General features: G+C 33.0%; 1 protein-coding gene and 1 pseudogene across 4 annotated transcripts in view; one reads left to right on the top strand and one right to left on the bottom strand.

The window, feature by feature from the left end:
- The window catches only part of SOCS5 (suppressor of cytokine signaling 5), a 49613-nt gene that overhangs the window by 17621 nt on the left and 15365 nt on the right, over window positions 1-16627 (top strand). Inside the window, exon 2 of one of the 4 annotated variants that reach the window (XM_015587627.2) lies at window positions 184-219. The exons of the other annotated variants lie outside the window; for them this stretch is intronic. The gene's annotated coding sequence lies outside the window, so the exon portion shown is untranslated. The remainder of the gene's footprint in view (window positions 1-183; window positions 220-16627) is intronic. 4 annotated transcript variants of the gene reach the window in all.
- Window positions 6744-8242, bottom strand: LOC112477901 (annotated as a pseudogene).

Below are 16627 nucleotides of genomic sequence, written 5' to 3'. Positions count from 1 at the left end.
ATGTGTCAATAGTTCATTCATTTTATTGCTCAGTAGTATTCCATTGATAAACAGCACTACAATTTATCTAATCACCTGTTGAAAGACATCTGGGTTATTTCCTAATTTGGACAATTATGAATAGAACTGTTATAAACATTTATGTCCAAGTTTTTCTGTGAACACAAGTTTTCATTTCTACAGGATAAATACCAAGGAGTGGAATTGCTGGGTCATATGGTAAGTGTATATTTAACTTTACAAGAAACTGCTAAACTTTTTCAGAATGGCTGTCCCATTTTGCATCCCTATTAGCAGTGTATGAGAGTTAGTTCTGCATCTTCACCAGCATTTGGCATTATCATTTTTAATAAAAAATTTAGCTGGTCAATATCATTATGCTTTTAATTTGGATTTCCATAATGACTAAAAATACTGAACATCTTTTCATGTAGTCAGTTGCCTTCCATCTATTCTCTTTGATGAACTCTTCATTCAGGTCTTTCATCTGTTTTTTAATTGGGGTCTGTATTTTGAGTTTTGAGAGTATTTTATGTACTCTGGATGTAATAAAGATATGGACAGAGTACTGTGAGGATGGTGTGTTGGAGCCAGGCCAGACCAGATAGTCTATTTGAAATCATCTGTGGTGGTACAAACACCACAGAAATCAGCAAAAGCTACATACAGTCGGTTTTGCTATAACAGGACATGTGCATTCCTAAAAATCACGAAGCTTAGGGAAAAATGGGATTGGGCACAATACTCAAAAATTTATTCAGTAACACATTTTTTAAAAAGGTAGAAACCTAACAAAAATAGTTGCACACTTTACATGTTAAAATGGTTAAGAAGAATAGAAATTTAATAAATATGGTATTTTGCCTTGAAAAAGACTCAGTTTGCCTGTGGAAGTGGGCCTGGGAGAGATTGTCACTTGTGAGCTATTGTGAAGTAGTAGAAAGAGGATGCCTGAAATCTGAGGGAAAAAAATACCAGATGTGGATGGGTGTGGCTTCTGATGGGTGAACTGAGGTAGCTGAGAAATGTTTGAGGTATGTGTGTGCTGTGTATTCATAGTCAGGCTCAGTGCAGCTGGGTACAGTTTTCTGCATTCATCTAAAGTTTAATGGCACATAAGCAAATGGGATTCATGTTGTGCTCATGTTGTTCCCTAATGTAACAAGCATATTGAAACAAATTTGAGTTTTCAAAACAAATGTTAGAACAGAACTGACTGTATCAGGGCTTTTTTTCTCCCCTTCTGAGAGCTAGTTTACCAATGCACCACTGAAGAAGGAGCATTTCTTCAGTAGGCCTGGAGGAGTCTTAGAGAACTTGACAGAGAAGATGGCAGTTGAACTGAGACTTGACGAATGAGTATAGTACTTGGCCAGGTATAGTATAAGTAGAGGGAGGGCATTCTAGGTAATAGGTACAGCAGTATTGTGAAAAAGCATACAGATGTAAGCCTGGTGTGTTCAGGAAAGTCTTAAGTAGTTGAATGTTAGAAGGTTAGAACTTAGAAAGAATGAAGGAAGGAAAAGGAAACAATAAAATTTAATAGTTAGGCAGGGTCCAGATTCTTATTGGCCCTATATGCTACTTGAAAGAATTTATATTTTAATCTCTCACGGGGTAAAGAACACCAAAAATTTTTGAAAAAAGAATTATATTTTCTAACACATTTATGTTGCACTCCCTGGTGACACTGTGGAGGATAGATTAAAGGAAACCCAACTGGAGTCTGGGAATCTAGTGAGGTAATGTAATTAATACCTGGAGGAACTGGTGTGGATCTTTAATAGGCTTGACCCCTTTGAGAATATTATAAAGCTGTAGATGCTATGTCCCAGCAACTATGTCCTTTCTGTATTCTTAGAAGTCACTTTTTCTATAATCCTTTTTTTTTTTTTTTTTTTAAGTCTAAGGCCATGAGAATTGGTCTCCCTTATGGTGATGAGCTGGGTGAATTTATAACCAGCTTTCACAGTAGTTAGTTTCACTTTAGCTTCAGTCTTACAATGTTTAAAAATGGTATGATGAATCATCATTGGAGAAGTTTTATTATTTTAAAGTGCATTCATTGAGAAATAATTACATGGGTCAAAGGTCTCTTTGCCCACTGGATTCCTATTTTTGCCTAAATTATTTTGTAATACAGAATAACTATTGTAAGGGATGAGTAAATATCAAGTGAAATTCAGGGATTTAAAAAATATAACTACATTCTTTCAAGCAAAAGTTAGACACCAATTATTTGAATAACAAGTCTAAATTAAGAAAGCCATCTAGCCCACCTTTTAAAAAATTAAAATCTCTTCTTTCAGCGTTCTCCACAAGTGTTCTGATGCCTGTTACCAGAGTAGGGTACTGGTTAAGCTCATAATCTAGTTGAAGATACCAGAGACACTTTCTAAAACAAATTGAAAACAGGAATGTGAGGATAAAACATTTTAAAACCATGTCCTACAGTTTTCTAGTTAATAAATTCCGGTATCCCACACAGGTTTTAGGGTCTTATCAGCGTGTAATAAATATTTGTTAAAAGACTAAAACACACTACTTAAGTTTAGGAAGAGCTAGAGACAAAAATAATGGAAACAGTTTGTGAGACTTTTTTAAGAGTTTCTGGTCTTTAAAACTTTAGAAAGTATAATTAATGGATTATTAATTCACCGAGGCCATATACCCTCTCCATAATTTGTCTTTGATACTTCTATGAGGTAATAGTTGCTACCTCAGTTGCTACCCTTTTTTTTTTTGATGGGGCATGAGTGGTGGTTTTTAAATTACAAAACTATAAATGTACAAAAATAATACATGATTATTGCAGAAAAATAAAAATACTACCTGCTTGAGTAAAAATTAAAACTAATAACCTCATATTTATAACTTCTTTTATATGAAAAGGTATTTGATCATCAAATACCAAGTTCCTACTATAGACTAGAATGCTGTTCAGCTATTACTTACTAACCTGTGACAGCCAGTTCAAGGTACATCCATATCTTAGCATGTGTTGGAATTGGCTGAATATATTCCATTATATATATAAAATGTACAATGTTTTATTTATCTTTGATTTGTCAGTAGATGCTGTGTAAGATTTTGTAAGATTTTGTTTTCTTCAAGTATTTTCAATACAAATAGTGTCTTATTCTATTGTAATTTCACCACCACTACCACCAAATAGAAACCTTATAATTTCATACCATTTTATAAGAAAATTTAAGAAAAGTTAAAGTGATAAAAATAATCATCTACATTAGGAACTTGTTTTTATAGTAAGTAATTCACCCTTTCTCCTAATCATAGTTTCTGAAGTATAAATTACTAAATTAAGTTATGAAAAACATTATTTTGGTGTCAAATTTGGAAAATAGTTACAAGAGTAGAATTAGAAGGAAATATAGTGGCTTTTCTCAAGAAAAGATTAGATTTTGTTTTAATGAAGAATTGCTTGATTATATGGTAAAGACAGGGGAGAGTACACCCTGTGAATCCCTATCCTTTTGATACGTGAAAATTTTACCGTGACTTTCTCATTGAAAGAAATTATTATAGCTGTAGCTTGGTGGTTTTGCTTTTATGAAATTTCTCTAGCATTTAAGAGAAAAGAGTTAAGAATGGGTAGAATAAGGAAAATTAGCTTCATTCCTATCACCTGATCTCTTTTGTTGTTAGATGTAAGTTTAATGACAATTATTATTGAATGTTTGTTTGCCAATAATATGACTAATGCCTAGAAAATTTTGGGTTTTGTTCTCTATACCACTGGGTACATTGTCCAAATTAGCAATCGGATTCTTTTACTGAAATTCTCTGATCAAGTTTTCAAATAGTTACTTAAGTAGAATACATGCCCTGTGGTTTAAACAGAATCTCATAGAAGTTGCAGCTGACTATTTAGTCCATTTGGCAGAATGGTGAGTCATACTTCACTAGCCAATTCGCAGACCAGCTGTTGATTTATTTAGTTACTTGAGCCAAGACCAAGCACCAGAATAGAATAGAGCACCTTGGCTCTGACACCTTTTTATCTTTTCCTAAAAAAATCTAGATGTAAATTTCTATCCCTCCCCTTGGTGTACTGTTGTAGAGAGAAAAATTACATGCCTGAAACAATCTGAGAAGAAAAGAACAAATTGTGATATAGGTAGTAAATCTTTTTAGAGAAATTAGAACTTAATGTAGACATCAAAAATATAATTGAATGGTGAAGGACAAAGTGGCGGAGGTGTTTCAGAGTAAGGAGAATTAACTTTGGATAAAGTGGGGCCTAATTATGGATAGCAGTGAGTGAAAATCAGACACAAGATGCCCTATGTGGCTGTTGAATATTCCTGAAAGGAGATGAGTCTGGTGGTATTATGAGTCTAGGAAGAGAGGAGAGATTAAGGTGTTGTAGAAATCTAGGAATGCGGCAATAGAAATCTGGACAAGGTTACTGGCAGTGAAAGTGCAAAGAGAAGGTAAATTTGAGAGCCATGCTGGAAAAAGAAACTGTTGAACTAGGTAATACTAAATATAATGGTGTTAAGTGGAAGAAGAGTAAAAATAAATTTCTAAGAAATTCCATAGAAATGCGGTACTCACTTCCCAATTTGGGGAGAAATGTTAAGTTAATTATAGGTATAGTGAATTTGAGGTGTGATGAGGAATAGCCAACTTGAGATTTTAGGCTATTAGTGGACTGAAAAGTGGGTGGAATGTGTGGACCAAAAGTGTGTTTCCCGTACACATCCAACTGTACTCAAGGTACAGTTGGTCCTAAAAATACCACATGATAACTGTAAAGCCAAGAACATAAGTTCTCATAGCTTCTAGATACAAGTGAAAACTCTTTAAAATCAAATAAAATTTTTCCCCATTAGCTTTATTTCAACTAAAGGGACTAGGGTTAGTTAAATAGATGAAATTCAAAAATTACATCCAGGAAACTAAAGTTCTTCTTTCATACTATTAAATAAGAAAGTGAAATCCAAATTGCCTTACATAGCTAGTAAGATGCAGAACAGGGCAAGAACTTAGATTCTTTCATAAAGAATAACATCTTAGTATGAATAGATATCGTGGCAGAATAATGTCACATCAAGGAGAATTATGTTCTTAAATATTTTATTGAATTAAGTAACTATTTAACATATAGTTTAATTTCATAACATTTGAAGTAAATCTACCATTATGTAATCGAATGTTTCATGTTTTCTTTTAGTGAAACATTTAGTTGGATTTGCTGTACCAAATGTTTATGGCTTTCTCTCTTGGAATGGCTCTTTGTGTATATAGTAACCATATGGAGTAAAGTAGAAAAAAAACTTGGCAAAGGAGTATTTTTCCTGTAATTGAATTAGAAATTGTCTTAAGATATAATATGTTACAGTAATAAAGATAATATAATTAGAGAAATAATAGTCTAGTATAGAGATGGACCGTTATTTGGGTTTCACTGAAGACGCCTACAACAAATACTATTTTCTGCTCTTTGTTCTCTCTCATGTACATTTCATTTTTGCTTCTTAATTCCCCTTTTTATGATAAAATCTAAGATGTATAGAACAGTGAATAAAATGTAAAGGTACAGTTCAGTGGGAAATTAAAAGGCATATTCAACCACCTAGATTAAGAAATAGAACATTGCCGGTATACCACAAGCCTGCTGTGTGCCCCTTTCCAGTCAAACCCCACCTGTCTCTATCCTATCCAATTCCCCAGAAGCAACCATATTCTTATTTTGGTAATAATATTTTTTCTTTCTCTCTAAAGTTTACCATTTATGTATGTATCCCTAAATGACATAGTTTACTTTTGCCTCTTTTGCACACATATATACAGATACATGTCTTTTGCGTTTGACTTATTTTTGTGCTATTCATCCATGTGATGTGTGTGTGTGATGTTTTCATTTCTCCAATCAATTCTATACACACTATGCCACCATATAAATACACCATAACGTGTATTCTGCTGTTTCAAAATATTGAAAAACTCAGCTATAACCATATTTTTCTTGGTGTTCATGGGCACCAGTATCTCAAGGTTTATAATTAGGAGTAGAATTGCTGGATAATAGGAAATTCATATCTTCCAATTCACTGGATAATACCAAACTGTTTCCTGAAGTGGTTAAACCAATGAATATTCACCCAACAGGATATGAGCATTTTTGTATTTCACATTCTCACCATCACTTGGTATTGACAAACTTAAAATATTTTGGTCAGGAGAATGGTGCCTCTTATAGTTTTATTAAGGAAAGTGAGCCTCTTTTTATATTTGGATTTCTTCTTGTGAAGTGCCTATTAAAGTCTTTTACCCATTTTTCTACTTGGTTATCTGTTCTTTTCTTACTGATTTTTAGAGTTCTTTATACTTTCTGGATATTAGTCTTTTAGTCTCTTAATTTTATGTGTTGAGAATTTTGTTTCCTATCCTGTGTTTTTGATGAATAGAGTAGTTCTTACTTTTAATGTAATATATAATTCTTTTCCCTTACAGGTCCTGCTTTTTTTTTTTTTTTTTAAATTCCTGTAGAGATTTGCAGATCTTTTCTTAGATTTGTTCTAGGTACTTAATAGCATTGATGCTATTGCAAATGGTATATCTTTTTTACGTTTCATTTTCTGTTTGTTGCTGACTTATGAGGCCACAATAGATTATTTTACATAGCGATTTGTATCTACCCACCTTTCCAAATTCTTATTAATTCTAATCATTTTTTTGGTAGATCGTTTTGGATTTTTTTTTTGAAATATACAGTTATTTCATCCAGGAATAATGATAACTGTTTCTTTCTAATCTATAGAAATAAAGTTAGTCAGTGCCTTATTTTCTCCTCCTCCTCCCCCCAACCCCGGAGTTTATTTAAACTAAGAGAAAGGGTCATGATGTGTTCATGCAACACATACTTGGTTCTTTAAATAACAGTTGTGACAAATAACAGAATTAAGGAATGCTGCACCTGTGATCCATCAACATTTTGGATTGTACATAATTTAAAGAAATGTCTCAAACACTTTTTGAAATACTGTTGTAACCAATACATAGAGGTATGCCTTATGTAATCATAGAAATGAAGTTTAGAAAAGAAAGAAAAAATCACACTGGAACTACTCAATTTTCTTCAAAATCAATGAGCAAGAAAAGCAACACTGAACTGCCATACTGATTTCACACAACTTCTGTACAATGCTTTGACTTAAATCCAAGAGCAAAAGTTAAGACTCTTCTCTATTTTTGGTACACAACTGCATAGTAAACTTAGAAGATGACTTTTCCCCTGGATTTTGCTTTGGAGTGGCTTTTTAAATTTTTTATTTAAAAAAGGGCAGATTTGGCACTTTTGTACTGATGTTACCAAAGTTAATATTTCTTGGAATCCCAGGAAGATTCATATTCTTTACAGCTGATACAGCTCGGGCTGGAGCTCCCGCTAAGCCAGCTTCAGATTTCTCCAGTTAATTTTGTGCATCAGTCTGTGTAACAATCTCATTCATGTTGGTCTTCAATACCATTCCCTGGGGCCATTACCATTTCTGCAAGAATATTGTGAACCTTATCTACGTGGAAAATTAAATCCAGTACACAGACATTTTCAAAACAATTGTCTAATGTTTCCACAAATACTTGAATTAGATCTGAAATGCCAAGTTCACTTTCTGAAGAATCCACACAGAAGACAAAATATAACATTGCATAATGTCTGTGAATCAGTTTGTTATCAGAACCTCCAATTAATAATCCCCCTTCTAGGAAATTACATTTTCATCTCTCAAATACCAAGTAGAATGTCTCCCTGATGATTTGCTGTTACGTATCTTCACTGTAAGGCTGGCAGAACTTGGAGAGTCATGGTTTCCCATAGCTGTCGAAGGTAAGGACCACTTTAGTCATGGCTGAGCTGGGTGACCAAGTTGGCACTAGGGCATGGCAGGGTTGCCTTTTATTTCTTAACTTGCCTTTTTCTGCTGACTAGGACCTCTATCACAATGTAGAATAGAATTGGTGATAATAAGCATTCTTGTCTCATTGCAATCTCAGCATTTTATCAAGGATGAAGTTAGCTGTCAATTTTTGGAAATGCTCTTTATCAAGTTAAGCAAAGTTTACTTTTAAATAAATAAAACTCTACTTTGCTAAAAATTTTCATCACAAATGGATGTTGAGTTTTATGAAATGCTTATCATATTTTTTGTTCTGTAACTATCAGTACGTTAAAATCACACTAATTGATTTTCTAATATTAACGCAACCTTGTATTCCTAGGCTATATCTGACTTGATCATTTATATATACTGTTGGAGTCAGCTTGCTAACATTTTATTTTTGAAAGTTATATTTATATCCATTGGCCCTATATCCTTTCTTCTCATTGTGTCCTTGCTAAGCTTTGGTATTAGGTTTTATTAGCCTAATAAAATAAGTTAGGGAACGTTTCTCTCTCTAATCTCTGAAAAAGCTTGTGTAAGATTGGAATTTTTTGTTTTTCCTTAAATGATAGAAGTCACCAATAAAGCCATCTAGGCCTAGGATTTTCTCATTGGAAAGAATTTGACTACTGATACTTTTATTTCCTATGGACTCTTGTTTTCACTCATGATGTCTTCTGTATGCTATAGTTCACTGTGCCTTCTGCTTATTATCTTTAAAACTACGTGTGAGTATTCTTTGAAGCCAAGAATGAAGGTGTCTTCCTTCAGCGAGGGTTTATGTTTCCTTCTTTTTATTTTTAAAATTTTTTAATCACAGTTGACATTCATTGTTACTTTATATTAGTTTCAGGTATACAGCACAGTGATTAGACATTTATATAATTTATGAAGTGATCCCCCTGATTAGTCTAGTACCCACTGTATATATATTACTTGGCCATAAAAAAGAATGAAATCTTACCATTTACGACAACATGGATGAACCTGTAAGATATTATGCTAAGTGAAATAAGTCAGACAGAGAAAGACAAATACCATATAATCTCATTTACATGTGGAATCTAAAGAACAAAATATGTGAACAAATGAGACAGAAACAGACTCATACAGAGAACAAAATGATGGTTGCCAGATGGGAGGGGTGTTGGGGGGCTGGGTGAAAAAGTGAAGGGATGAAGAATTACAAATGGGTAGTTACAAAACAATCATGGAAATATAAAGTACAGCATAAGGAATTTTATTTTTTGATGTAATTGTAAGTGGGATTATTAATTTCTCTTTCTGATAGTTCATTATTGGTGTATTAAATTGCAGCTGATTTCTGGATATTAATTTTGTAGCCTGCTACTCTCCTGAATTCATTTAATCAGTTCTAATAGCCTTTTGGTGGAATCTTTAGGGTTCTCTATATATAGTAGCATGTCATCTGCAAATATTGACAGTTTAACTTCTTCCAATTTGGATGCCTTTTATTTCTCCTCTCCTCTCCTCTCCTCTTCCCTCCCCTCCTCTCCCCTCCCCTCCCCTCCCCTCTCCTCTCCTCTCCTTTCTTTCTTTTTTTGGTCTGAAAGTGGTGAAAGTGAACATCCTTGTCTTGTTCCTGATCTTAAGGAAAACACTTTAAGCTTTTCACCATTGAGTGTGATGTTAGCTGTGGGTTTATCATATATGGACTTTATTATGTAGAGATATGTTCCCTCTATTCTCACTTTGATGAGAGTTTTCCATAAATGGATGATGAATTTTGTCAAACTCTTTTTCTGCATCTATTGATAGAGTCATAGGATTTTTATCCTTCATTTTTTTGTGTGGTATATCATATTATTTAATTTGTGGATATTGAACCAAATTTGCATCCTAGGAAAAATCCCACTTGATCATGGTATGATCTTTTTAACATATTGCTGAATTCAGTTTGCTAATATTTTGTTGAGGATTTTTACATCTGTGTTCATCAGGGATATCAGTCTATAATTTTCTTCTTTTGTAATGTGTTTGGTTTTGGAATCAAGGTAATGGTGACCTTGTAAAATGAGCTTGAGAGCCTTCCCTCCTCTTGAGTTTTTTGGAATAGTTTGAGGAAGATAGGTGTTAATTCTTCCTTGTTTGGTAAAATTCACCTGTGAAGCCGTTCGATCCGGGACTTTTGTTTTTTGGGGGACTTTTTGAATTCTAATTCTATTTCATTCGTAGTTATTAGTCTGTTCAGATTTTCTGTTTCTTCTTGACTCAGCCTTGGGAGATTATATGTTTCTAGGAATTTATCCATTTTCTACAGATTATCCAGTCCATTAACAAATAATTATTCATGGTATTTTCTTATAATCCTTTGTATTTCTGTGGTGTTGGTTGTCATTTCTCCTCTTTCTGATTTTTTTCCTTGATGAATCTGGTTAAAGTTTGTCAATTTTGTTTATCTTATCAAAGAACCAGCTCTTGGTTTCATTGATCTTTGGACTGTTTCTTTAGCCTCCATTTATTTCTGTTCTGATCTTTTGTTATTTCCCTCCTTCTTTCTCACTGTGTGCTTTTTCTAGTTCTTTTAAGTGTAAGGTTAGATTGTTTATTTGAGATTTTTCTTGTTTCTTGTGGTAGGCCTGTATTGCTATGAATTTCCTTCTTAGGACTGCTTTTGCTATGTCCATAGATTTGGGGTTGTTGTGTTTTCATTTTCATTTGTCTTCAAGGTATCTTTTGATTTCTTCCTTGATCTCGTTAACACATTTATTGTTAGTAGCATGTTATTTAGCCTCAATGTTTATGTGTTTTTCAGTTTTTTCTTGTAATTGATTTCTAGCTTCATACCATTGTGATTGAAGAAGATGCTTGATATGATTTCAGTCTTCTTAAATTTCTTGAGACTTCTTTTGTGGCCTAACATGTGGTCTGTGCACCTGAAAATTTAGAATGTATATTCTGTTTTGGGGTGAAATGCTCTGAAAACATCAATGAAATCCATTTGGCCTCATGTGTCATTTAAGACCATTGTTTCCTTGCTGATTTTCTGTGTGGAAGATTTTATGCATTGATGTCAATGGGGTCTTAAAGTCTCTTACTGTGACTATACTGTCAACCTCTCCCTTTATGTTGGTCAATCTTCACTTTATATATTTAGGTGCTCCTGTGTTGGGTTCATAAATGTTTACAACAGCTATATCCTCTTGTTTGATGGATCTCTTTATCATTATGAAATGTCCTCATTTGTCTTTTAATAATAGTCTTTGTTTTAAAATCTATTTTGTTTGGTGTAAGTATTGCTACCCCAGCTTTTTTTTTTTTTTTTCATTTTTATTTGCATGAAGTATCTTTTCTATCCCTTTACTTTCAGTCCCAGTGTGTCTTTTGATTTGAAGTGGGTCTTTTGTAGACAGCATATGCATGGGTCTTACTTTCTTATTTATTCAGCTACCTTACATCTTTTGATTGGAGTATTTAATCCATTTATATTTAAAGTGATTATTCATACATATGTTTCATAGGGATTGCCATTTTATTATTCATACTTATGTTCTTTTTTTTCTCCTTCTTCATAAAGTGCCTTTAACATTTCTTGAAATACTGGTTTGGTGGTGATGAACACCTTCAGCTTTTTCTTGTCTGGGAAGCTTTTTATTTCTCCTTCAATTTTAAATAATAGCCTTGGTTGTAGGTCCTTGCTTTTCATCACTTTGAATATTTCATGCCAGTCCCTTCTGGCCTGCAAAGTTTCTGTTGAGAAATCAGCTGACAGTGTTATAGGAGCTCCCTTGTAGGTAAGTAACTGCCTTTCTCTTGATGCTTTTAAGATTCTGTGACAACACGTAATAATATAGAGATGTTTAATGCTTTAGTCCCTATTCCAGCAGTTCATAAATCACATTCCCTGGAATTCTAGTATGCTACAAGATATTAAGAAGTATTCTACAAATACAGGTTTCAGTTAAAATACTCCTGCTGTTTGGTTCCCTAGGGCAACCATGGAACTAGACTAGGCTCTCAGTTCCAGTATTCTTGAGGCCTAGCTCCACTTGTTTTACTAATTTTGTTTTGGATTTTAGTGAGAATTCTTATTTCCCTTATCATTATATTCATATTTAAAACCAGTACTCCACCCCAACCACACATACCTACATTTGCCAACCTGAGAAGAGACTGATACATAAGGAAAGAGTTGAATTCATAAGAGATTGATATGTAAGAGTTGAATTCATATCAGAGTGCTACTTTTTTATTAACAAGTAGAAAATTTTTATAACAATGAAATACCCACTGCTCCTACCACTGCTTTTTCTCTTCTCTTTTTTATTCTATTTTGGAAATTAATCTTCTTAGCTCAGCTGCACTAGAATTGTTCATGTTATATGGCATCACATAATCTATTTCTATTGGTTATCCTATAAATAGTATTGCTATCCAAAAGAATGCACATTACTTATTACTGGTACTCTTTTGTAAAGGGTGTTTCCTACTTTCCAGTGCAGTGTTACTACTCATCCCCAATACCATTTGAGAAAATCAGGCTGGCTTTAGTGGAGATCTCTGTTTGTTATTCCTTTCTCCATTGATTGTGTTCGTCTGCCCTTCTAACCCCTCATTTCTTTGTGTGTCTTTTCCTTTCACACTGTTCCCCTACCTTTTCTTAAAAAGTCTTTTTTTTTTAATACTTTAATTCTTCTGCATTTTACACTTAATTTGAGGTATATAATATGAAATTAGACCTTTTCAAGATCTACTTCCTTTTAAAATAGCGTTTTTTTCCCCATTAGGAAATTAATAATTTGAATGTAATGTTTTGGAAAACAGGGGAAAAAAAGAAAATTACAATAATCAAGAACCACCCAAGATAACCACAGTGTATTTCCTACCCATAATCTTTTTATTAAAATACACGTTTGTATGTGTATGTGTGTTGAAGTCAGTTTACAAATACTGTTTTATAACCATATTCATTTGGTATCATGAACATTTCCAGAAAATTAAATGCTTACAGAAACATGGTTTTTAATGTCTTTCTATTACTTCAGCATCTGAAAGTACTATAATTTATTTAACCAGTCCTCTATAAACTGAACAATGCAGTCATTGCCAGTTTTTTGCTGCTGTAACTAATGCTATGATGAATAGCTCTTGTATATAAATCTTTGTGTCCTTTTTTTTGTAATAAATTTCTAATTGTAAAGTCTTGAGTCAAAAGGTATATATCTTTTTAAAGCTTGGGTATGTAATATAAAATTTCCCTCTTGAAATGCCACATGGATTTATGTTCTTACATTAATATGTTAGTTTCCCAATACCCATGCTTAGATATTACCATTAAATTAAAATGTGAAAGAAAAAAAACTTTATCAAGTTAATAAGTGAAAAATCTTATATCACATTTTATTTCGATATCTTTTATAAATTCCAAGAATGACCTTTTTTCATATATTTATTGGCCAAGTATATATTGATTTTGTGACTTTTCTGGACATGTCTTTTGCTATTTTTCTATTGAGGTGTTGTATTTTATCTTTTTCTTACAAATATAGTAACACTTTGTCACATATTGAACTTGCTCTGTCCAGCTTATAATTTTGTTTATGGCATATTTTTTCACATGTAAAAGTTTAAAATTTTATGTCATTAAGTATTTTGATTTCCTTTGGTTTCTTCAGTATTTTGCTTAAATTAGCTTTCCCTTCTCTTCTTTGAGAGGTCATATGGTTTCTTATAATTTACTACTATTTTTATGATAGGTTTATCCAGTTTTACAGCCCATTGAAATTCTCACCCATTCCTCTATGGGAACATTCGACATTATTAGATTTTAGACTCAGAAGTACAGAGTTTTCAAGTTTCAGAAAACTTGACTGTTAACTTTTTTTATTTTAATTCCCATCTACTTCCAAAAAGAAGAAGGGAAAAAAAAAAGATGATTGACCATAAACCCACACTTGAACATATATAAGGGAGTGGGAGGGGAATTTCCAGGTCTATCAGAAATTTATAAACTAAGGCTTTCCATTTGGATTTCCTGTTGGTAACAGCAGAAAATAAGTGAGTTATATGTTTTTCATTGTCTGCTTAAAGGAAGCATATCACTTTTTAAAGAGAGAAATCTTGGCAATAAAGTCAAAGAAAAATTTTTATGTAGGTCTTTATATGAGGAATGATGTCTTTGATACCATTTTTATAGAACATGGAATGATACAAGGCCTTTTATAAACTCAATAAAATCAGATTTTGGTTTATATATGTTTATGATTTCTAGTTAGAAATAGCAATTGTAGAATGGTTCATCCACCTTAGATCCAAGTGTTTAACCAGAAAGTTTGCTATTATAAAAACTAGAGTCTATTGTTATTTGACAAGGTGGAGAATTATATAAGTGGGTTTCCAGAATTACCCACAAGCAATAACAGACTATATTTACCTGCAACACTTCAAACAATTGCAATGTATCTGTTTAAGTATCTTACTTCATTTCAGATCTGACAGAATGTCTAAGAATTTTTTGTTTTCATGAAATACTGCTTTCTTCATTATCAGAGAATATTGAGAATTAACTATACTTTAAACTGCTCAGTTCATCTTTGAAGCTATTTAAACTTACTTTATCTGTAAAAGAACCCTCATTTTTAAGCTGTATTCTTTGGAAGTAAGCTGTGGAGGAAGTATTTCTAGCGGGAGACAGGAAGGGGAAAGTTTGTGTTGACTGACAGAACATTATTGCTTTTACTAGTATTTTTTTAGCTTGCATTAAACTTGTAGCTTTTACATTGAACATTAAGTTAGCACCCGACTGAAACATGACTAGCTTTATAGTATAAGACTATCTAGATAACTCAGTGTGTTGGACATTGTGATTATACTTTAGCTTAATTGGACAGTAGTATGATTAGAAATCTGAGTTGTAACTGTTGTGCTACTGATAGAACTTTAACTTGAGTCTGTTTGTGGAATGCTATGAGTATAGCATTAAAAATATTCTAATATTAAAAAAGTCTGATATTAAAAAAAATCACAGATCTTTAAGGTTAGTCTGTTCTGTTGGTTGTAGAGGAAGGACTACCTGGGCTGGCTAGAGACAGAGCGTTGCTTACCCTCTTTAATATCGCCTCACAAATTACTTTTGGTTGTTTATTTACATTTTTTAACTATTTGAAATATTAATTTTTTTCTAAGAGTTTTTTGGTTTTGCCTTCAAAAGGATTGAAGAGTGACCAGAATTCTCCCTTTTTAGAGAAAAACTTTTTATACACATAAAACAATCATTCGTTCATCTTTTTTCTCCAGGTGACACAATTTCAGCTATGTTATTTTTATATTCCTACATTATAATAATGAGGACAGTAATTTGTTGCTTTTTTGTCCTCTGTTCTTAAAGTGTGGAGGAAGTAGCCAGACATAGTGTCTCTTGGCTTTTTCTAAGGTGCTTGAAATCTTGGGGTCAATATTATGGAAGATGTTCTAGAGGGGAGTGAGAGCGGAAGAAGATAGCCTACTGAGGCAGCTGTTAAAACTAATGTGTATGTGCAGATGATGTTGAAGACTGAACTTGAGAGAGGGGCAGTGGAGGTGGAGAGGAGGAGTGGACCTGATATGCCTGCAGAGCATCTGGGCTGTAGACCACATTCTTACAGTTCACACTCCCTAGGGGAAGTATAAAGGCAGTGGTAACTCTAGGATATCTAGCATATTTTGTCCCCTGCCATTTAAATCTCATTTTGGAGCATATAGAAGTTAGGACTTGTGCTGAAGGAATTATTTTAAAGAAATATCCTATTAGCCTCTTTCCTTGCCCTTTAAGGTCACATTCTTTGTTACATTTTTAAAAATTTCAATTTCCTCGTGTTTGTTGTTAGTATATAGATATGATTTGATTTTTGTGTTGATCTTGTATCCTGTGACCCTATGAACTTAGTTTTTGTTCTAGGATTTTTTTAATTAAGATTCCTTAGAGCTTTCAATGTGGACAATCGTGTCATCTGAAAATGGAGAGTTTATTTCTTCCTTTTCAATTAATCTATATTTATTTCTTTTTCTTGCCTTATTGTGCTGACTGTCACTTCTCTTTTGACCCTAACCTTTTGCTATGGCCACCAGTGATAAGAAAACGTAGTAGTTAGACGGATTGATGTCCACCTGGAACATTTGCCTGGATTGGTGCTTTCCTTGTGCAAAGATTTTTAAATTACTGATTCTGAGTCTTTTAAGTGTTATGGGCTATTGATTTTTAATTTCTTCTTTAGTCAGTTTTGGAAATTTATATTTTCCTAAAATTCTATCCATTTCTTCTAAGTTTTTTAATTTATTGGCATAAAGTTCGTAATGGTCTCATCCTTTAAATCTTTGTTTTATATCTGTTTGTTCCCTTTTTTAATATCTTGAAGTATGTATTCATATAGTTTATAATCCCAGGCTATTATGCTTTCTAAGGTTTTTTGGTCTTGTTCTGGTAAGTGTACTTGTTCATAGCACTTCTGTCTAACTGCCCACCTCCTCGCCTTTTCTAATTTGCAGTTTCTAAGCTGCTATGCCCTTGGTGTCCAGAGAATAAAGTTTGCTTGGAGTAAATATGCATAGAGCAAGGGCTTTAAGTATTACCATCTGAGAACTTGAACTTTATTATAATGTCTTTTTTTTATGTAGTATCAGTAAATGTTGAAATGAATATATTTTATCACCTTTTCAACTTGTTTCTCAACTTTTGATTGATGAGGTTTTATTTCAGTTTTGTTAACAAGCTCAAGGTT

Source organism: Pteropus alecto, unplaced genomic scaffold (genome assembly GCF_000325575.1).
Source record: "Pteropus alecto unplaced genomic scaffold, ASM32557v1 scaffold131, whole genome shotgun sequence".
In the NCBI taxonomy this organism is placed as follows: Eukaryota; Metazoa; Chordata; class Mammalia; order Chiroptera; family Pteropodidae; genus Pteropus; species Pteropus alecto.
This window is presented reverse-complemented; position numbering and strand designations above follow the sequence as displayed.